Below are 23705 nucleotides of genomic sequence, written 5' to 3' on the forward strand. Positions count from 1 at the left end.
CTAGTTCCCCACTGCTGGACCCGTGGGACTGTCGAGGGGCAAGGAGTCAACAGGACATGTCCCAGCTGGTAAAACAAACAAACATGAATAACAACAGCAATAACATTCTGCTAGCCTATTTTCAAAAATCGATTCAATCTGACTCAGAATGATCTGGGAAATATTTACCAATGAGATGGCATTTGAATGGAGCCTTGAAGAATTAGGATTCCTTTAGTATTTAAAGGGAGGGCAGTGTTCAGGCTAGAATCTCAAAGCAGGGAATACCATGGAGCATTTGGAGAACTGTCTGTGCATCTGGTGGGGTTGGAGCAGTGTGGGTGGAGGGAGAAGCATGTAAGGCTCAAGAAGCTGCTTGGGGCGGGATCAATCCATGCTTGCGGACTGTCCTGCAAATTTACATTCTTGATATTCAGTGAAGATATTTGGAAGGGATTCATCCTTTCATTACCTCCATTTTGGTTTTTTATTTACCACTTAATGAATTCACTTATTCAACAAATTTTTATTAAGGGCACAGGTAGAAGTAGCAATGAACAGTGTGCATTTCTGGAGAGCTTGCTGTAAGCCAAGCATCATGCTGAGGGCTTCCTACACACCATCTACTTACTTCTCACTAAGCTCTGAGAGGCAGGTACCATTAGAATCATCATCGTACAATGAGGAAACTCAGACCAAATGGATATCTTGTCCAAGTCACACATCCAAGAAATAGCAGAACCAAAATACAAAGGCAGAAAATATGACTCTCCATTCCTCCGCCCCACTACCTAGAGCCAGAGGCCTCCCCATTCTTTCTGACTCCTCTCCCCCTGTCCCTCACCTCTTACTTCCTCTAGGAACTTTTTTAAAAGATTTTATTTATTTATTTGTCAGAGAGAGAGAGAGCACAAGCAGGGGGAGCAGCAGTCAGAGGGAGATGCAGGCTCCCCACTGAGCAGGGAGCCCGATATGGGGCTTGATCCCCGGACGCCAGGATCATGACCTGAGCCAAAGGCAGACACTTAACTGACTGAGCCACCCAGGTGTCCCACTTCTAGGAATTTTTTTTTTAAATCACCAACACGATGTTGTCAAATCATCATCGAACGGTGTCACTTATAAAAAGAGAAGGGAACTGAAGTGTCATGTAGAGAACCCTGAGTCTTCAGAGGAAAATGTTCCAACGTGGAAAGAGTAGTAAGTGCCTGCAAAGTCACAGCATGTTGTGGTGATGGCAGTTCCCTGCTTTCTTTATCACGGGTCACCCAGTTAATCCTCACTCCCTCCCTGAGGGAATAGCCTACCCACTGCAGATGGGAGTGTTGAGGTCTGCAGAGATGTTGCGTGATTTGTCCAAGTTAACACAAGTGAAAGACTGAGTCAGGACCAGCACCCGGGCCCCAGACTGGCGGTGCCCAGGATCTCACCAGATTTCCCTGTGTTTCTTACACACCAGCTCAGAATCATCTGGGCTGGATAAGGACCAAGGACAGAGTGTCCTATAGCAATAACCCAAAAAGATTTAACTCCCTGTGGCTGGTGTTTGGTCCTGGAACCCAGAAAAAAACCAATCCCAGCTATTCACTTTGCCAAACAGACTGCTTTGCACATGAAGCCTTTAAGGAAAACGAAATTCTTTATTACATTCTTGAGTTCTGAGAAATGGTGAGATATGAATTTTCTGTGTTTCTGAGAAATTTTAAAAAATCGTGAATTTGTTCCAGGATTTGTTCGTTCCATAACCGCATGAAAAAGCTCAGTGTTTTATAATCATTTTTATCAGTGACTCCCCATAGATTCGAGCCTCACGCATCAGCTGCTGGTGTCCTGTGACTAACACAGAGATTTTAATCTTTCTTTTAGCGTCCGGAAATCCCTTTCTGCTGCTTTTTTTCTGGCAGGGTTTGTCTACAGGCCTCTCTTCACATTAATAATTCCCCAGTGCACAGAGACGCTGCCCTGGATCGTGCTGGTGAAACACGCTATAGTCAAGGCAAGAACGCTGCATCTATTTTGGGACCACATATTAGGAGGAATTGAATGAGCAAATGAATTATGGAGGCCATTTGCAGAGTTGAGGGCAGCCTGCTGAAAACAGGAGACAGCAAATACATCTCTATGAGATTATATCACTCGGATATGATTCTTTGTATATCATCTCACCTTACTCCCCTGTCTTCAAAGGCAAACGTGAAGGATCTTGTCTGCGTGCACAGTGGCCAGACACACACAGACGCCGCTGCAAGAACCTGAGGACAAGCGAGTGCAGGATTTCATCTCCGTGAATTTTCTTGAAGCAGTAAAGACAAATGACAAAAGGGCAGCGGGAACTGTTTATTTCATGGGCTTTTGCTGCTCTGTGGATGGGTTGTCGTAATTAGAGGAGAGACCTCAGCCCCAGCCTTTCTCCGCAAGCCATGACCCAGCACCGACAGAGGGCTGGGTCATAAAGCACAAGATGTTTAAGGGAGAATAAGCTGGCAATTAAAAGCAGGGCCATCCAAGACACTGTAATAAATTTTCCATCTGGAGGGAATTGAGAGCAACTTGCTTAAAGGACAAAGCAGACTAGTTGAAAGATTGGATTCAGTTCAAAGCCAGATGACATCTTTTGCTGGGAAAGGCACGGAACTATTCAAAACAGGGAAAAAAAAATGTGCATCGCCCTGAAGCTTCTCATAACCTGGAGCTAGTGGCTTACTGGTTCAAGTCCTAGGGTTTGTCCATTGCTTGGACCATCAATTAATCATCGATTACCAGAAAGAAAACCAGTTCCCTCCTTAGAGGATCGTGTAAAACACCTCTCTGTACTTTTACCCTCAACTGATGTGCTAGGACAGTCAGAGAAAGTCTCAGATGGGCTTCTGGGGATCCTGGGGCCCCTTCCTATCCTTTCTTCCATACATCCCCTCAGCTGCTTACCCTGGGCCCATCTTTCTGGGCTGGAGCAGATCTCCTTAGTTCTGGAAGGAACCTATGTTCAGTCTTTCTCCATTCTTCAGCCCAGAGCCTCTCTAAGATGAGCAAACCTTTCTCTTAGGTTTGTACATCTTACAATGGGGTCTGCATGCCCCGGAAACATGGCACTTTGTGCAGGACCACCAAACCTACAAGGAGAACACTGCACAAAAAGCATCATGTGTTTTAAGATTGGACTCAGGAGGATGGCAGGTTTTTTGTGTAGGTTTATTATGTAGATGAATGCAAAATTTGTATGCATTGTAAACATTAAAATGAAAGATTATAAAGTATATACTATAGTCTTAACCTCAGACGCCTGGGAGATACATTTAAATCACGAGATCCCAGGGCAGCAGTTTCATCTGGAGCCGAGGGGCCGGTGGAGGAGGAAGACTTGCACCTCTTTCTTCAGAAGAGGGCTGCGGACAGAGGGGCTGCACGTAGAACCTCTGGGCCTGCGGACACCGGAGTCAATGACTTGCTACCAGCAGCTCACAGAGAACCCAGCACTGCAGCCGAGGCTAGCCCAAGGTGCTGGGGCCAAGTGGTGAGAGCCTATGGGGGCCACAGGACACAGAGACACCCCCTTGTTGGAAGAAGAGCCATCAGACCAGGGAGAGGCTGATCAGGAGCTAGAAGGGGTCTGGTGCTCACACAGAAGGGCTTGGTCATGAGATGCTCCTGCAAGGAGAGACTAAGAACAGGGCTCCTTCAACCTGGCTGCAGACAGGGCCCACTGGGAGTACTTGCCAAACCTCCAGATTCCTGGGCTCATCGCAGGCATGCCAGACCAGTCTCCCCACGAGTAGGCCCAGAAGTCTGTTTTTGAAAAGCTGTCCTGAGGATTCTGATGTGGCCTGGTTCCAGTCCCTAGGGACTGAACTGAAAAGATAATTGAGAGGAAAAACTGCCTCAGTCCCCTTGTGTAAGCCGGTGTCTCTTTAAGCGGAATCCTGGAATAGCCAGCAATCTACAAGCTGTGGGGGCTATTTTCTGGGCCAAGAGATCTTAATCAACAAACACGGGTCTTGGCCTACTATGCCAGAGCTCTTGATCTATACATGAACACCCCACCTTTTCATGTTCAGCAATCCCCTAAGGGGACCCTGTCTGTGCAAGCTGATTGCAGAACCTAGCACATCTGCAGACACGAAGGGGCCGTTGCCACCACGATGCCCAGGGTGGGGAGGGGGCCTGTGTCTCCTCAGATCACAATCCCTGCTAGCTCATCGGGGGATGCACTTGAGGAAACCCAGGGGACAGAGGACATGGGGTGGGCTGTGGGGAGGCTCTTTAGAGCTGCAGCTTCTTCAGCCAAAGAACGCTGGGGCCCTTCTCCCAACCTCCCCTCCCACCCCAACCCCTCTCAGTACTCCACACCCGCACCCCATCCTCCTTCATGGCCTGTCTTCAGCAAACCATTTACAATTTCAACTTTGTTTCCTCGGCAAGTCATGATGGGTATAATCTGCGATTACCCTTAAACAAGAAAAAGCCACTCTCCCCAGGCTGAGCAGCTCAAGGGAATTTTTTTTAAAGAAAACAAAAAAGGAGAAAGAGCTCCTCTAATCTATCTGAAACGCAATCATTCTTTTGTGGGGACCATGGGAGGGACCCCACCCTCCTCCACAGGGTCAGACTCTGCTCTGTTATTAGCTGGGTGGTCGGCAACGAGAAAGACCAGGTTCCGCTGTGCCCGGTGCTCCAGCCATAGCTGGCTCGCTTGGCAATTACTTGATGAATTGCTTTTTCTGGGACACAAGCCAACTACGTCCCTGTTGAAGAAGCTCAACCCAGGAAAAGCATCAACAAAAAAGTAAACAAGTTTAGATGGACATAGATGACAAGCTACAGAAGCAGTCTCCCATCAATATGAATTTGCTTAACATTTATGACAGATAGAACATTCTCTACATGTACAGATGGAAATATCATGCCCTTCCTAAAAGAAAAGACATCATGGTTTCAGGGGGGAAATTCTAGGCAAGCTTTCCAGAATGTGCTCCATGAAGCACTAGCCTTATGAAGTACTCCACTAAAAAAAACACTTTTGTGCTCAATTAAATTAGGCAAACACTGCCTACGTTATACCTTCTCCGGGACACTCATGGTGCACTCTAACCTTTGAATTATCTAGAAGTGTGTTGTTTAATTTCCAGGTATTAGTTTTCCAAGATATCACATTCTTAACTGATTTTCAATGTAATCTGGCGGCGCTTAGAGACTATGCTTTGTATTATTTCAATTCTCTTAAATCTATTAGAACTTGTTTGATGATGAATATACTACGTGTATTTGGAAAGAATGTTTATTTTGCAGTTTTGGATATAGTATACTAAAAGTGTTAGTAAGATCAAGGTGGTAGCAGTGTTGTTCAGATATTCTATGTCATTACTGATTTTTTTTGGTCCAGTTGTTCTAGCAATTGCTTAGATCATTTTGGAATTGTCTACTTCCTTCTTTCATTTTATCCATGTTTGCTTTATGAATCTTGAGGCTGTGTTATTAGTTACATACTCATTTATAATTGTTACGCTTTTCTAAAGAACTTTCCCTTTAATGCCTATGGAATGACCATCCTTATCTCTGGTGATACTCTTTGTTTTGAAGTCGATTTTACTTGATATTAAAGTGGCCCCTCTTGCCTTCTAATGCCTACTGTTTGCATGGTACAACTTTTATTTTCAACCTATTTGTGCCTTCCTATTTAACATATGTGTCCTCTAGGTAGGATATAGTACAGCCTTGCTTTTTAATCTACTCTGTTCATCTATATTTTTTAATTGGAGAGTTTAGACCATTAATATTTAACATAATTATTAATGTCATTGGGTTTAGGCCTACCATTTTATCATTTGTATTTTCTTTTTTTTTTTAGATTTATTTATTTATTTGAGATAAAGAAAGTGAGACACAGAACACAAGTGGAGGGGGAGGGGCAAAGGGAGAAGGAGAAACAGACTCCTTGCTGATCAGGGAGCCCGATGCATGCCTCAATCCCAGCACCTGAGGATCATGACCTGAGCTGAAAGTAGACGCTTAACCAACTGAGCCACCGAGGTGTGCCTTTCATTTGTATTTTCTTTGTCTCTTCTGGTTTTGATTCCTCTCTTCATCTTTTCCTGCCTTTGGGGCATTATTTAACAAAATTTTTAATCTTCCATTATAATTTGTTTGATTTTGGGGGGCTACATTTTGTTCCTAAGTGGTTGCCCTAGGTATTGAAATATACCCATCTAACTTTCAAAGTCTGCTTAGAGCTAATATTGAAACTCAAATTGGAAACTTGGTAAGCTTTCATCTCCCCACACTGATCTTTGTGGTATGGTGTCATAGGTATTACATTTGTATATGTTGTAAATGACAACATAATTTTTTCTCTCAGCAGTCACACATATTTTAAAGAACTCAAGAGGGGGAAATGGCCTTTTATATTTGCTCAGATATTTGCCATTTTAAGGCTCTTCCTTCATTCCCAAAGACCCAAGTTTCTGTCTGGTTTCATTTCAAAAAGAGCTGGGAGAATTTCCTATAGCATCTCTTTACAGCTGGCCTGCTGGTGAGGAATTTTTGTAGTTTTCCTTTACCTGAAAATGTCTCTTGTTTTGCTTTGATCATTGAAGGATATTTCTGCTGCTTTCAGAAGTCTGAACTGACAATTCTTTTCCTTCAAGCACTTTGAAGATGCTATTTCTTTGGTCTCCATAGTGTGTGAAGAGAGATCTGCAAGTATTCAAATTATTGTTTCCTGTACATAATGTGTCATTTTTCTCTAGCTGTTTTTTAAGATTTTTTTCCCACTGGTTCTTAGCCATCTGATTTTAATGTGTGTGGGTATTTCTTAAAGAGTTTGTCTTGTTTAGGGCTCACTGAGCTTCTTAAAGCTCTGAATTTATGTCTCTCACCAAATTAGGGAAATTGATGGCCATAATCTCTTCAAGTAATTTTCTGTTCTAATCATTCTCTTCTCTTTTTTGGACTTTGTGAAATGCATGTTGACACTTCTGGTATTGTCCCAAATAAACTGTCATTTATTTTCACTCTGTTCTGTCTTCACATTGGATTAGATTTCACTGACTTTCCTCCATTATCTCTATTCTGGTATTCGATCCTCTAGTGAATTTTTTATTTCATATATTGTATTTTAAATTTTTCCACTTCTTTCTTTTTTATGGTTTCTATTTCTCTAATGAGAACTCCTATATTTTCACTCATTTCAAGAATATTTTTAAAAAGATTTTATTTACCTATTTGAGGGAGAGAGAGAGTGAGTGCAAGCCAGGGGAGGAGCAGAGGGAGAGGGACAAGAAGACTTGGTGCTGAGCATGGAGCCCAATGCAAGGCTTGATCCCATGACCCTGAGATCATCACCTGAGCAAAATCAAGAGTCATATGCTCAACTGACTGAGCCACTCAGGTGCCCCCATTTCAAGCATGTTTTTATTTACCTCATGGAGCATAGTTTTAATGTTGCTTTAGAGTCTTTGCCTGATAATCCCAACATCTGTGTCATCTTGGGGTTGGCATCTGTTGTCTTTTCCCTTGTGAATTGGTTACATTTTCCTGGTTCTTTGTATATCAGGTAATTTTAGATTATATCCTGGACATTGTGAGTATTCTAACTCACAGTCCTCTCATAACACTAAGGAGGATACTGAAGTCTGTTTGAGCAGGCAACCAACTTGGTTTGATTCAGACCACAAGTTCTGTCTTACCTTCTGTGGGCAGCAGTTCACGTCCCAGCTTAGTTTTCAAAGACTTCATTGTGCTGGTTTAGGTCTGTCTTGTGCATGTGTATTGCTTGGGGGTCATGTTGGGACTTGGGAAGGTTTTACTACAGAATTAGAAGAGCCCCTCTTTTTGGCTTCTTCAAATCACCAGCCCTCAGATGATATCTCTGGTTCCTCTGGCCAGAAAGATATAATTTCTATTGAAGTTTTAGCTACCTATAGGACCACCCCCTGCCACACTGCTCAGTGTCTAGAGGACATCCTCAGAACAAAACTAGAGAGAGAGAGAGAGAGAGAGAGAGAGAGAGATGGAAGCTCACCTTGGAGGTCCCACCTTGAAGTTTTGACTTCTCTCCACAATCCACTTACTTTTATTTACTTTTCAGAGTCAGAGTCCTCAGGTACTGTTATTTTTATTTTTTCCATTCAAAAATTTCAGTTGTATTCTGTTAGAAAAGAGGATCATGCACAGTCTTTTTTTTTTATTTTAATGTTTTTTTAATTATATTACGTCAGTCACCATACAGTACATCCCTGGTTTCTGATGTAAAGTTCGATGATTCATTAGTTGCGTATAACACCCAGTGCACCATGCAATACGTGCCCTCCTTACTACCCATCACAAGCCTATCCCATTCCCCCACCCCCCTCCCCTCTGAAGCCCTCAGTTTGTTCCTCAGAGTCCATAGTCTCTCATGCTTCATTCCCCCTTCTGATTACCCCCCCTTCTTTATCCCTTTCTTCCACCAATGATCTTCCTACTTCTTATGTTCCATGGATGAGATAAATCATATGATAATTGTCTTTCTCTGCTTGACTTATTTCACTTAGCATTATCTCCTCCAGTGCCGTCCATGTTGCAACAAATGTTGAGAACTCGTTCTTTCTGATAGCTGAGTAATATTCCATTGTATATATGGACCACAACTTCTTAATCCAGTCATCTGTTGAAGGGCATCTCAGTTCCTTCCACGATTTGGCTATTGTGGACAATGCTGCTATGCACATTGGGGTGCATATGGCCCTTCTCTTCACTACGTCTGTATCTTTGGGGTAAATACCCAGTAGTGCAATGGCTGGATCATAGGGTAGCTCAATTTTTAACTTTTTGAGGGACCTCCACACTGTTTTCCAGAGTGGCTGCACAGTCTTTTGACTCCTGCTTGGCTGCATAAGAACATGTCCATTCTCTGAGATAATGAGCTCTCACAGCCTATGCTGGGCTTGTCCTTGTGAGGGAATATCTTTCCCTATTTCAGACTTGGTGTGTACTATTTTGTTCTGCTTAAGCACGTATGTCAATGGCTCTCAGGCACATCTCCAGCTTTCTGTATTTCAGACCCCACAGAGAAAGGGTTGGGGGCCTTCCACTGCAGCACAAAATGGGGTTCATGCAATCACACTGCCTGCATCAGTTGTGCCATGGATCCACTGGTTTGGGGTGGGGGGCGGGTTGTGGGGAACCAATGCACTGCAAGGGGCTGGGTCTTGTGCACTCTCTCCTCTTGCTGTACGTAAATGCTGCACCACTTGAGCCTGGTGTAAGCACTGTTTGTTAGCGACTTCAGATCATGGGCTGGTTTCTTCCTGGGTGCACTTATCTGCCTTTTAACCCTGGCCACACTCATGTTACCTTCTCTCCTGAGGCACAGCCTGACCACCCAACGAATGGTCAAACATCATCAGATGGCAGGATGGGCTGTAATGGGTTTGTGTTGTTTCAGTGGGACTGGAAACACGTAGAGCACTTTAGAATATTCAAGGCTCTGAGAAATCTTGTGATAGTTACCTTGGCTACCATCTTTTCCAAGTTTAAATGAGACTTTGCCACAATGTTTTATCCACAGTGAACAAGCAATACAATGAACTCTGACAAGGTGCCCTACATATAGTAAATATTCAATACAGATGTACTGAATTGAATTTTATGAATTCATTGCTTTGGGGACCAAATCTTAAAATGAATAAAAAGATGAATATCTTAAAGAGCCAATAAAAAGAAAACCATTCTCTTTTCCCTTCATATTCCTGCCCTGGTCCATAACATGGGGATGCCCCCAATTCTTCTTGTCTCAGTGAAGAAGAATTAGGGAATAGCTTTCTGTTGGGTTAGTTGTTTCCTTCCTATTGCCCTTTCTCTCTACCCCATGAGAAAATAGTGAGAATCTGACATTCTTTTATCTCTGGTTCCCAAACGATTGGTTGCAATGTGTTGAATATAACTGCTCATTCTTGGTCCTTTGGCTTGTCTCTCTGAGTCCTATTCAGGTTCCATGGGATAGCGGGCAGACTGCAGTTCTCCTTGGCTGGGTGAATGTATGCCAAGCCTGCTCCCTCAACATGCAAGTCTCAAGGGCTAGACTGCAAGGGAGAGGAGAAATAGGAAGGGAATCCATCTTAGCAACAGTTGCAAACTGCATTCTGCAATATAACCATAACAGCAATTAAATGAATATTGGATGTTAATATCCTTTGGGATCTGTGTCTAGTTCTCAGTTAGCTTGAAATCTGGAGACAAGGAAGAGGAGTGATTAGGCTCACATAGAACCCCCCATAATCAGTATCCTTAATGTGAAATCTTAGAGTTTTGTTAAAAGGGCAATTGAATGGAGGTGTACTGCAATTACCATGAAGATTATAGGGATTGTTGTCATCTACTTACCCCCTACCACACACCAGATGCTGCCCAGGACAATAAGGAAAGCATCATCATTTCCCCTTTGGATGGAGGAACTAGGGGCTCTCGGTGGTTACGTGACCAAGATAGGCTCAGAGCTGGGACTTGAACTCAGGTCCCAGGATTCATAAGTCCAAGGCTCTGCCTCCTGAGCTCCTCTCATAACACCTCTATTGGTTACTTCATTTGCTCAAAGCAACATATCATGAAACAGAAACAATAGGTGTAAGTGTCAGACAAGTTGGAAAAAAAAAACATTTGTAGACAATTTATTTATATGATAGAAAATCCAAGACAATTAAGTGAAAAATGGTGAGAATTTCTATTTAAATCCTTCTTTGCCCTTCATTTTGAAGGACCAAATGGCAAGAAGTGACAGGTGTTACAAGGGCTTTCTCAGTTTGCCTAGGTCCTCGTAGGAGTAAAAACATGCTCATCTAGATCCTTACACGTTTAGTTTAAATCCTCAGAGAATCATTCAAATCCCATCTCTTTAAGAGAACCATGCAGTCACATGTAGAGAAATGCACAATTAAATATGTTAATTTACTCTCTTTTTTCTTTATGGGGAAGAAAGAACATAACAGTTCATCCCTGATATCTACACTCACCGTCTGGCTTCCTTGTGCCCAGTATAATGCTCAGGGAATCTTCAAATAATAAGAGTTGAGAGGATTAAATTGCTGGAATCATGTTTCACTTAACAAATTTCTGTAAGGGAAGAAATGGAGCATTTCTGGGATTCTTTAGTTCATGTTTTGGAAACCGGCACCTGTGTGCAGGTTGTGGCTCACGATGATTCCAACAGAATTAAAGGTTGGGGGGGGGATGCTGCATTTTATTTGTAAGTTTTGTGTTTTCATTTCGGTTTTTATTACCTCCTTATGTTTTGGCTCCAGAAAGCAAGCCAGGACATCTGGGTCGGAAGAATATCTGATAATAGGAAAGAGGTAGGAGGGATTCTTGCTGAGAAGAGAACAGAAGTGAGAGCAAAAGGATTTAGCGAACTCTATTTTTTAAAGTTTTTATTTAAATTCCAGTGAGTTAACATACAGTGTGATGTTAGTTTCAGGTGTACAATGTAGTGACTCAGCACTTCCATACATCACCCAGTGCTCATCAGGACAAGTGCCCTCCTTAATTCCCATCACCTATTTCCTCTGTTCCCCTCCCCCTCCCTCTGGTAACCCTCAGTTTGTTCTCTATGGTTAAGAGTCCATTTCTTGGTTTGCCTCTCTCTTTTCCCCCCTATGACCTAGCAGACTCCTATTGAGCTCCCAGGGCTTGCCTCATCCAAGTGCACCAGCTTTAATTTTCTGTGGTGAGTTGTCTGTGTGGATTCTTATTCCAATCTCGATTCTGAAGAACTGGGACAGGGCTCTGATTTCATAAAAGTTCATAAACATCAACTGGATATAGTCACTCCTTTCTCAGTGAAATTGGGGGGCTGGGAATTGAGCTGCACAAAAGCTTGTAGGAGGCTCAGAGCTGGGGCCGGATGCTCTGGGCTTCAGTCCGCCTTGAAGTGAACCTTTCCTTTGGTCTCTCTGCTGAACACTTCCTATTATGGAATGAGACCAGTGAGCTTTTCTGATTCATGGATTTTCCACTTCAGAGGAGAGCTGTAACCATCATCTTAACAAATCACTTAACTCCCTTTGCTCTTTATTTTGCCCCTGAAAGCATAAAATTCTAGCCTAGCATTATATCTGAAACCCAGGGGAGCAGTGATCTGGGTGTTTGTTCTATTCAGTCCAAAATAACTCAAGGGTCCTTAGTAAACTGAGTTGAAGAGCAGCCTAATTTTCTGTAATGCTTTTCATGCAGTCATTTGCTCATTTATTCCAGAAACATCTATTGATGACTGGCTGTGTGATAGGCACTCGGCCCAGCTCTGGGGACACAGAGGTGACTAGCATTCTGTGTGGGGCCCAAGGTCCAGTGGGAGAGAAAGGGTTGAATAAGGAGATCATGAAGTTGCAATGTGCCAAGTGCTAAGAGTAGGGAGTGGAAAGTGCTGTGGGCACACTGCCAAGGGGCTCCTCATCTCCTGGGAGAGTTGAGCAGGTCTTCAAGTAGAGCTAGGCTTTATTGATTGTGGTCTCTAATCCTCTCACTAGCCCAGTACCTCCAACAAGCACTGACAATAGGAAGCTCCTTCGTGAATTCTACCCAATGCTGCTGTCCCCTGACCCCTGGCTGGACCTGTACCCTCCTCTGTCCTACTCATTTCCAAGGCTCCACTGATATTTTACTGAAATTATCTGCTTATGCATCTCTCTCTCCGCCTACACTACACTGTGATCCCCTGAGGGTTTTGGACCCCCAATGTCTGGTATCGTGTTGACATACGTAAGGCATCTAATAACTTTTTGCAGAGCTACTCATTGAAATGATAATAGCATATGAATAATAGAACAAAATGCTATACTAACCTATTATTATTAAAATATTATACTAACCTATTTATATATAATCCACATATTATTTAATTAATATGCTAATAATATATAAGTATAATATACTCATACACCGTTGTGTTATGATTATTATTATTCAGAGACCCAACTTCTCAGAACTCTTACAAATCTTCAGGCATTCACCATATTTCTTGGCTCTCTGAGTTGAAGCTGATTCCCTTTTATCTCCTCTCTTTTGATGGGATAGATTCAGCGAGGGGGATGGTGAGAAATGTCGCTGGCTTTCTCAGGCAATCACCACCAACAAGGGGATTTTGGGGGAGGGTTGGTGGCATCCCACCAGCAAAACCTGCTTTCTCTTCCTGGAATGTCCTCGGTGATCCTTTCTGTGTTCAGGAAGCTCCTGGGACCCCCAGGGTCCCTGGGTCTAAAGAAGAACATGTTTCATAAGGACAGTGCTTCTCAAGATCAGGCGGCCCCTTCACCCCAAGGGTGTGTCCCGCTTGCCCCTCCCCACCCTGTTTCCCTTTGCCAAGATGGGAAACATGAAACATCTGCCATTTGCATAACATGTGCTTTTGCAGCTTAACATTCTCTATTTCTACAAATAAATGCTTTTACAATAAAACTGAAATGCCAGAAAAAGAGAGACAACCTACTTTAAGGTCACTGCTGCCTCCCAGCAAGGGTGTTTAAAAATAACCCCCAATCTGCCATGTGCTCACAACTCTCATTGCGCCAGCTCAATGGCAGGCCTAGTGCCAGCCAGGATGGCAGTGTGGAAGTTTCCAGGCTGTGTGTGTGTGTGTATGTGTGTGTGTGTATGTGTGTGTGTGTGTGATTGAGAAGGTGAGGAACACTATTCTCAACAACAAGGCTTATGGTCCTACCCTGTTGATCTCTGCCTAAGGTCAAATTGACAACCTTCTGATAGACTGGTTCTAGCATCTGTTTCTAGCTATGGGGAAACAGCTTCAGGCCCACTTGGAAGTGCTCTGTAAGAAGGAGAACTCTAAGGGCCTGAGTTTTGGCCAACATGGGTATGAATGCCAAAATGTGGTCTTAGGTAGTGGGTAAACGCTGGGTGGAATCTTCAGTGAGCACTGGGGCTGTGACTTCTGGGATCTGCTTCAGCAATGCTGATAGAGGGGAGCCTAGATTTTGCGGCTGAATCTCAGAGATGGACTTTTCCAGTAATTTTCAAACTGTGCTCACAGATCCCTGGAGGTTCTAGGGCAGATCTTTAGTCCTTCATTTACGCTAATGGATTGTGTCTGTTACTTCAAATATGACCTTTCCCAAGGATTGTTGCATTTAACCAGAGAGCACATTCGTAAGGGGAAGAATGGAAGTCAGCTGTGGGCTTCCTATGAACCAACAGGCAAGGGGGTTTCTGAGGGCTGCAGGGCCTAGCACACATGGAACATTACCTCGGACAAATGCCTCACACGCTTGTGCTCAAAACTCACCCTGTGCAACACTGTCTGCACTGCTTTTCTAGGCACAGCTGGTGGACAACAGTAGGGATAAATGGGATTCCTAATTCCTGACAGTTTCCTGAAAGACACCGGAGAATTAGGGCTGGAATCTCACCAAGCGGGGACAGCTAATACCTCCCTTCCATCTCTTTCTGAAGGGCCAGTCTAAGGGCTAATGATGGGACCAGTGTCTTTCCAATCAAGATTTAAACTAAGACCCCTCCCCCTTGCCTTCTGCTGATGATAGTATAAATAGAATGTGTGTCCCTTTGCACCAGGATCGCACCAAGCTATTCATATCCATATGCAGAAGAAGAGAAAGAAGCTGCATAAGTCTAGAGTCATGGGAGTAATTAAATCCCTAGAAGGTCAAGCATCTGACATTTTTATCTACTTGTTGAGCATCTACTATGTGCCAAGTACCATGCTAAGTGATTTGTGTACATTATCTCACTTACTCCTACCCCTGAGAGGTGGGTAATTCTATCCACATTGTAGAGATGAGAAAACTAAGTTGCAGTCAGTTTAGGACCTTGCCACAAATCTAGGCTTTCTGACTTCAAAGTCTGTTCTCTTAACCTCTGAGGACAAAGACCAAGGCTATGGACAGAAATGCAAAGCAGGTCACATCTATCTTCAGTGGCCTCCCCACAGTCCTGTTATATGTGACACCCTTTTCCCCCTGGTAGTGATCCCTGTTCTTCATTCCCTCCAACATACACATGCACACACGCACACACCCTCAATTATCTCAGTGCCCCAGTCAACAGCCAGCTAACCAACAGTTGCGTGAATGAAGTCATCCTAGGCTAACTCATCTGCCCCATCAGACTTCCAGCTACCTGAAGAAGAGTGAGGGAACCCTGCCAAGGTCGGCAAAGCTTGGCCAAGATGAGCAGAACTTCCCAGCTGACTTGCAAACTCTGAATAATGATAAATGTTTCTATTTTTTAAGCCACTGCATTTTGGGGTAGTTTGTTTTGCAGCAATAGCTAACTGGTACAGCTACACACACAGCAAGTATACCCTTACCACTCAGACATTGTACAATGCTGGTTTCCTCTAATATCAGCCCTACTGAAAAAAAAGTAGGATCTCAGCCATATAAATCAGACCAGGCATAAACTGGACTTGTAACTTATCTTTTCACTGTGTATTGCTTAGATTTTATGACAGCCAGGGTTGCATTTCATATAATTTACATGTATTTAACCTGCATTTTACTTATCAAAAATAAACTAAAATCAGGAATCAATCTAATATAGTTGGCAATACAAATACTCAATAACAATTGATTTCACTGTCAAAGTAATATTTTAAAATGTCAGGGTCAAATTTTAAAAAGTGGTTTTTTTGAAAGTCTCTCTAGGAAAAACTTTGCCTGCAGTGATTTGGAGAAGGCAATGTTTCGCATCTCAGCTGACTTTGGCAAGTCAGGGCTCAGAAGTCTCCTGCTATGAGTCTTGAAAATGTCATTCTCCCATGAGGAACCACACAGATTGTGCTGTAAAATGTAATGTTTCAGTTCCTGATTTTAGCTACCAATCCCAGTTCTATTGATGGCTCGATGACGTTATGTGTTGAACCACATTGTTCAAACGTGATGATCTTAAAAAAAAAAAAAAGGAATGATCTTTACAAGATACAGGGTTGTTTAGGGAGCAGTTTCAGTCAGCAGTGCTAAGGTCTGAATATTTGTGTCTCACCCCCTCACACCACCCCCACCCCCGCTGCTTCCGCAAATTCCTATGTTGAAACCCTAATACCCAATGGGATGGTATTTGGAGATGGTGCATTTGGGAGTTAATTGTGTCATGACGGTGGGGTCTTCATGAATGTGATTCATGCCTTAATAAAAAAGGCTCCAGAGGGGCGCCTGGGTGGCTTAGTTGGTTGAGTGTCCAACTCTCGATTTCTGCTCAAGTCGTGACCTCAGGTCCTGGGATCAAGCCCCGCATCTGCGTAAGTGCTCAGCAGGGAGTCTGCTTGAGATTCTCTCTCTCTCCTTCTGCCTCTCTGCCTTTCCCCCACCGCTCGTGCTCACTTGCATGCTCTCTCTCTATAAAATAAATAAATAAATGAATCTTTTTAAAAAATAAGATAGAATAAAAGAGGCTCCTGAGAGATCCCTTGCTCCTCCCACCAGCTATAGAAGGCGCCAGCTGTAAACCAGGAAGAGGGTTCTCATCAGAACACAACCATGATGGCCCCTTGATCATGGATTTCCCAGCCTCTAGAACTGTGAGAAATAAATTTCTGTTGGTTATAAGCCATCCAGTCTGTGGTATTTTGTTATGGCAGCCAGGACAGACTTTGACAGGTGGTTTCGTTAGGATCCAGGCTGTTAAATAATTTCTAAGGGAAAAGTCATTGTTGAAAGAAAAGCATGCTATTGGTCAGAAGTGAGCATTCCCCACCCACCCAAACATATTTCCTTAGAATTATTTAATTAATAAAACACTGCAGAGGGTGCTTGGATAGTTCACTTAGTTAAGTGCCTGACTCTTGATTCCAGCCGGGGTCATGGTCTTAGGGTTGTTCGATCGAGCTCTCACATAGGGCTCTGCCCTCAGAGGGGAGCCTGCTTAGGATTCTCTCTCTCCCTCTCCCTCTGCCCCTCCCTCCTGCCCCCACTCACGTACTCTCTCTCTCTCTCTCTCTCTCTCAATAAAAACAAAATAAAATAAAAATAAAAAATAAAACACTGCCGGTATAGACAAAGTTCCCTATGCATTTGTTGCCTAACTGTTTTCCACCTCCCTCTCCAGAGATAATCACTAACCAGAATTCCTGTCACAAGCATAAGGATGTTACTAAGGATTTTTGTCAAAATCTCTACTAAAATCCTGATATACTATGGCTAGAGTTATAATAGCATCAAAAAAATTTTTAAATTAGGGGCGCCTGGGTGGCACAGCGGTTAAGCATCTGCCTTCAGCTCAGGGCGTGATCCCAGCATTATGGGATCGAGCCCCACATCAGGCTCCTCCGCTATGAGCCTGCTTCTTCCTCTCCCACTCCCCCTGCTTGTGTTCCCTCTCTCGCTGGCTGTCTCTATCTCTGTTGAATAAATAAATAAAATCTTAAAAAAATTTTTTTTAATTAAATTAGTATAACATTCTGAGTGAACCGAAATTTGTTCCTACTTATTCATCATACTGCATTATGAATTATATGTACTGTATATAATAGATACTGTATTCTCAGTTTTGAAAAAGTATATTATATTTAATATTTACCCTATGCTGGACACTGTGCAAAAGACTTTTCACATTTTCACTTAAGTCTCACAATGACCTCTTTGGAATAAATATTTTTATCTCTGGTCTGCAGACAATAAAACTTAGCTTCAAGAAGTTGCCCGTGGATGTAGATCCAAGATGATTTACATGCCCGTGGATCCATCTGACTTTTAAAGCCCACATTCAATACCAATCAACTCCTTAAAATTTTTCTAGTTTTTTCCCCCCAAAGATTTCTTTATTTATTTGAGAGAGAGAGAGAGAGAAAGAGAGAGAGAGAGAGAGAGAGAATGTGTGCGGGCAGGGAGAGAGACAGAGAGAAAGTGAAAGAGAGAATCTCAAGCAGACTCCCCACTGAGTGGGGAGCCCCATGTGTGGCTTGATCTCATCACCCTGAGATCATGACCTGAGCCAAAACCAAGAGTCTGACACCCAACCAACTGAGCCGCCCAGGTGCCCCCAAATTTTTCTAGGTTTTTAAATAAAGATCAGTATTAGTCTAATTGCTGCAGAGTTTTGAAACATGTTCTTTCCATTTCTTAAAAATTGGAATAATCATCCCTGATTTCTAAAATTCCTGACTTCTAGCACTCCTCCCCTTCCCCATGCTTCCAGAGGGAGGGGCTCTGAGAGTCCATCCAGGAGCTGTAACTGAAGCCAGGGGAAAGCTGCTCAGATTTTAACATTCTGCTTAAACATCACTGCACCTCCAGGGACACCTTCAGCCTCTCCATGCCCTCTGGCTCTGGGTCCAGCTCCAGCCGCATTGGGGAACAGCTCGGCCCTTGCTGCAGACTCCCTAACGTGAATGCCGCACCCCTCACCGCCGCCTAGTGAGAGCACACTGCTCTGTTTTAGAGGCTGATGTAGTTCTGCAACAATTCTGAGAGGCTTGGGCTGCAGTTAGAATCCTGCTTGATGGCATGTGCCGGGGAGACCGGAGGCTGGAGGTGTGGCAGTAACAGGTGTCCGTGCACCACAGCACCAGGGAAGACCCCATCCTATGTCTGCTGTCCTGGCCAGCTATGAATAGTGCCCGCATCTCACACTCAGCATGCCCTGGCATGGATACTAAGCTACACGTGGCTCTAACAACCAGGGCAGGACATGGCCGGTCAGCCCTCCATGCCCACCTGTGTTCAGGGAGGCCTCAACAACTCCAGGTCACCGCATATCCTTGTGGGCGGGGCACTGGAGCTTCTAAAACCCATATCAGAATCTCTTAGGGAGGGGAGTTTTATGCATGTGCCTATGAAGGGTATCCCAGCATAAGTGCACATCTAGGCCTGTGAGGGGTGCTGGGATGGATGGGGAGCCCCACCTCAAGGAGCTCAAGCCACATACAGTATAATAGAAACAATTTCAAAAGCATAAAAGTAACCAAAAATCCAATTAAAAGGTGCCACCTGGGAGGTGTAGCAGACAAGCTAGGTCTCCTCATCCAGGAGCGATGAGGTCAGAGAATATGTACAGGTGTCCAGGAGCTCTCAGTAGACTGCCTGGAGGCGGTGGCATTGTGCAAGCCACCCAGCCGTGTGGGGTACTGACTTACACTGCATGCACAGGGCAGCGCAGTCCCCCCTGCAGGGACCCAGACCAGGGACCCTAACTGTGTCTGGGGGCGATCTGTGCTCAGGCTTACTCTATACCGCAAGCCCCGCCTTGCCGCAGAATGCGGGGCGCCCAGGAGGCCCTCGGTGAGGAGAGACTGAGCACAGAGAAGGAAGCGTGTCCTCCACGCCCCACACTGGGTGAGGATGCTGCTCCTGCCCTCTGGAAGCAGAAGCACAGGCCGCTCATGGCAGTAAAATGGGATGAAGACAACTCATTTTTCTTATAATAAAAAGGCTCATCGATACCATTCACGCGGCACTCACTCTGCAGCACGCTTCATGTACGGAACTAGCTATTAGCTGCAGCCGTATGCACAAAATTCGATTTTTCCCTCCGTGCCAGCCTTGGCACGGAACTCAGCATCTCTTGGCGTCTCTCAACCAAAGTCCATCCACATCTAGCGAAGTGAGAAGTAGGGAAAGTTTGCTGAGGATTCCTGAGGGAAGACTGAACAGGGAGGACTTGACCTCAAATAGTCTTGAACAAACCACATGAAACTCCCCCAAAGGCGTGTCCAGCCCCTGGAGGCCCTTCTGGCCAACCAAGGTGGGTGGCAGGGGTGGTGGGGAGTGGGGGAGGTCTTGGGCTCTCTCCCAGCAGATTTCCCCCTGTCCCAAAACGTACTGACATGCCCCCCCCCCCGCCCACATGTTTGACAGACGGCTGGGCTTTCCATTAACCAGACCCATTGTCTTTAGGAGGTTTCCTTGGCCAGATTTTTTGAGGTTTCACCCCTGACCACAAAATGCCTCTTCCACACAAATTCAGTGTGTTCTCCCCATAAGAATTTTGGGGAATATGATTTTCTCCATCTTGTTATGCAGGTCAGCTGAGGCTCAGAGAGATTAAATACTTTCTCCAACATTTTACAAATCTAAATCAGGATTGGATTTGATCTCTGGTCTGGCATGTGCGTACTTGGCCTCGCTAGTCCATGGCCCACTGCACTGTGAGGAAACAAGCCCCCCATGGGCCCAGGGGACACTGGTCTCTGCCTTCACCCACGATGATGGCACATTTACCCTCTGTCCTCCTGTGAGGGGGATACTAAGGTGATGGCATCTGTTGATCTTTACTGAGGTCAGAAAACCCTCCAAACATGTCTGAGGGCTCTGTGGGGGCAAGTCAGGGTCGCTGTAGACTGGTGGGGGTGACGTAGCCCCTGCCCAGGCTGGGGGTGCCTGTCTTCCTCTGCCCACATACTCTAGTGCACAGTCAGGTGCTGGAAGAGCGTTCTAGCATTAAGAGACCTTTAGATACAAAGCAAGGGCTTGGAAAGCCTTGTGTCCTCTAACCCAAGCTCTGACTCAGCCATGGAAAAGGAAAGCCCAGGTCAGACATTGCCATGGGGGCAGTGCTTCCTGTTTCCTATTCTACATCTTTCTTCCAGCACCTGGCGGTTCTCCTGCAGTGGCTCTGTCCTCCGTCGAGGAACCCAATGTCCTTGCAGATGTCCAGATTTCATGTCTTAGGAGGCAGTTCCAGCCCCCGAGATGTCCTCCAGCCCATCCGTAGCATCTTCTGATTACCAATGGTAATAATATTGTGATTGACCCAACCACCACACTCCCGCGACTTAGGTTAATGATAGCCTTGCTCATTTCCCAGACCACAGGCCGATGCCAAGTTCTTTATTCTGCTGCTGGCCATTCATCTCTGCCTCCCTATTTCCTGCCTACAAAGCTTTGTTGTTGTTGGGGTTTTGGTTTTTTTTTTTAAGATTTATTTATTTATTTTGAAAGAGAGAGAAAGAGAGAGAGAAAAAGCACAAGCTGGGGGAGGGGCAAAGGGAAAGGAACTCAAGCAGACTCTCCACTGAGTGAGGAGCCCACAGAGGCCTCAATGTCAGGACCCTGAGGTCGTCACCTGAGCCAAAATCGAGAGTCTGATGCTTAACCGACTGAGCCACCAGGCTCTGCAGGCTTTGGCTTTAAACCTGTTTTTTACTATCTTCATGACTTCCAGCAGTAATTCCATCACCATAATAAACATAGGAGGAAAGAAGATAAAATGAAAGATGAAAGGAAAAGAAAAGAATTGGCTTCCCCTGCGGTTGTTTGCGGGCAGTCTGACCCCCTGGCATGGGCTCCTAGCCCTTCCGTCGCTCACGGACTCATTTGTAGAAGAGATGATGGGACCGACTCCACAGGGCTATGGAAACAACTCATGGCCTGGCCCAGCCTCTGGTCAGCTGTAAGGCTTATTATCTGTTTACCCAGCAACTAACTCTCATTAAGTGAACACCAACTCTGTGCTCCTTGATGCTGGGCTTGAGTGTGACCCTACTGCTGGGCCCCGTCTCCCACCCCATTTGCACATCTCACAGAGGCTGGCGCGGCCTGCCATCAACCTGCTTGGATGGCTACATTGCCCACGGCAAAAACCCTTTCCCTTGAAACCTGAGTGGAGCCTGGGCCAAGGCGGCCCCAGTGTTGTTTCCCTGGAGCCCCCCTGGCCCCGCATGGTCCTGAAAGTCTGAGGACACCCCCACCTCCCCACCCCCCGCCCCATGGAAGACACTCACACCAGCTCCGGGGACCAGGAAACAGGGGACAAGAAATGGAGGACAAGAAATAGCGCTTTGAGCCTCTGTTCACCCCCCTCCATGAAACCCCTCCTGGGACATAGCGGAGCCCCTCCGAAGGAGTTGAGACCAATGCTGGGCCAGCAGGGCAGGGGTGGGATGTGTGGTCAGTGCCCCCTTGAGCTCAGGAAATGTTGAAGTTGAACTGAAGTTTTCACCTAAGGTTCAACAGAGTTCAAAGCCAAGACTGCCCCAACGCCTTGACCTCAGCGGCCCCCCAACAGGGAAACCCTGTGCTTATTAAACAGTCACACATTTTCCTCTCTTGTCCCAACTTCATTCTTTTGCGTGTGGTCATTAAGACTTTTTTTTTTTTTTTTAGTTTGGGTTTATAAACACAGAGGAGTAGCCTCTGAAGGTCACGAGGGGCAGGAGCCCTGTGACAGGATCGTAGGATTTTCCAAGCCTGGGAGGGTGAAGCAGGTCTCCCATCCCACTTGCAGGGGTGGCCCTGGGCATGGTGGGATGCTAACGGCAGTGGCCGCCGAACCCTGAAGAGACCAGAGCCCCAGCACAGATCCAAGCCTTCCTTCCTGGCAAGTGCCCAAGGTCATGGGCAAAAGGCACAGAAGAAGGGCAGGGACTTCTCGAAAGGATAGCAGCGCCTCCTGTTTCCCTAGTGATGGGTCACCCTCGAAGTGACAGAGGTCTGCTCTGCCGCCGCTGCAGGCGAGGGGGCTGGGACAGGTGCGGGGGCTGGGACAGGTGCGGAATGACCCAGGAGAATGAAGGAATATAACATTTCTTGCAGTTCATACATCTTGGAACAAATTTATCCCCATGATATTACTTTATAAACACAATGTATCACAATTACCAGAAAGCCATTAGCCTTCTGGCTTGAGACCTGCCCTATGCTTTCAACTTTATTAAAAGATTTACCTGCGTGGTTCTTAATGATGGAGGCCTGGGCCTGGGCTCCCTTGTGTGGCTGTAGGAGTTAGTCTTGGGGGGGAGGGGAGATAAATAAAGTATAATGAAATAAAAAGGCTCAAGGGTTTCTGGACTTGGGAACTTAACAAGATGCCTCAAAGGAGGAAACTCAGAATTTTGCCAGGCATATGCAACAGAAGACCCAGGGGTCAAGTGCCCAGGCTCCGAGGTGCCAGGCTGGTGGCCCAGGTTGGAGGTCCCCAGACCCCCGAGAAGCTGCAGTGGCCACTGTTCCGGAGGCCCAGAGCTGGAACTGAGTCTTTGGAGGAAACTAGATATGTGATAAATTTCTCAAAACAGAAATTGAATCAAGCAGTGGGGAATATAGATAGTAAATCAACCCCACATCCCTGATTATTTTTATACTGAGCTAATTTTAAATGCTCTATTTCTATAGGAATCAGTGAGACTTCCATCCATCTGTGGCTCCAGTCCCTTATTTTTTTCTCAGTCTTCCCACAGCCTTGGTTTTTTACAGCACCAACTAAAATCTCAGGAAAGCACATTTATACCCCTGATGCCTCAGGCAGCCATTTTTCATACACTGAGACATAGGCCTGCTTCTCCGAGGACAAGGACGTTCATCATGATTATTATTTTTTAACATAAGCTCCTGTGATGTAGTCTCCCTGCTCTGAATTTCCATTTATTTGAATACTGCCACTTCCTAGTAAGAATGTCACCTTTCCTTCAGATAAAACCAGGGGGGTGGCTTACAGAGGGAGGGAGAGAGGAGAAGGGAGGGAGGGTCAGAAACGGGGTGAGAAGCATCAAGAAGGTCAGGTTCCTGGGGCAGCGGGAGGGTGCCACCACCACCTGCTCCTTCCTCCAGGCGGCTCTGGCAGTGAGTCTCTCCGCGATGAGCATCACGTTTTCTCGTCCTCAGTCGCCTGCCTTGCCTGATTCTTGGAATCACATCCGCCTTCTCCACTAACCAGCCCCCATGAAGCCAGGGTCATTTTCTTCACCCCCAGCCCCTTTCAGTGCCTGCCACAGTGATCTCAACAAACATTTATTTAAAGAACGGGTGGCTCGTCCTGGCCACAGAGTACAAAGCTTGTTGGCAGTTTCCAAGTAAATTTAA

This window comes from Ursus arctos, unplaced genomic scaffold, assembly GCF_023065955.2.
Source record: "Ursus arctos isolate Adak ecotype North America unplaced genomic scaffold, UrsArc2.0 scaffold_10, whole genome shotgun sequence".
NCBI lineage: Eukaryota > Metazoa > Chordata > Mammalia > Carnivora > Ursidae > Ursus > Ursus arctos.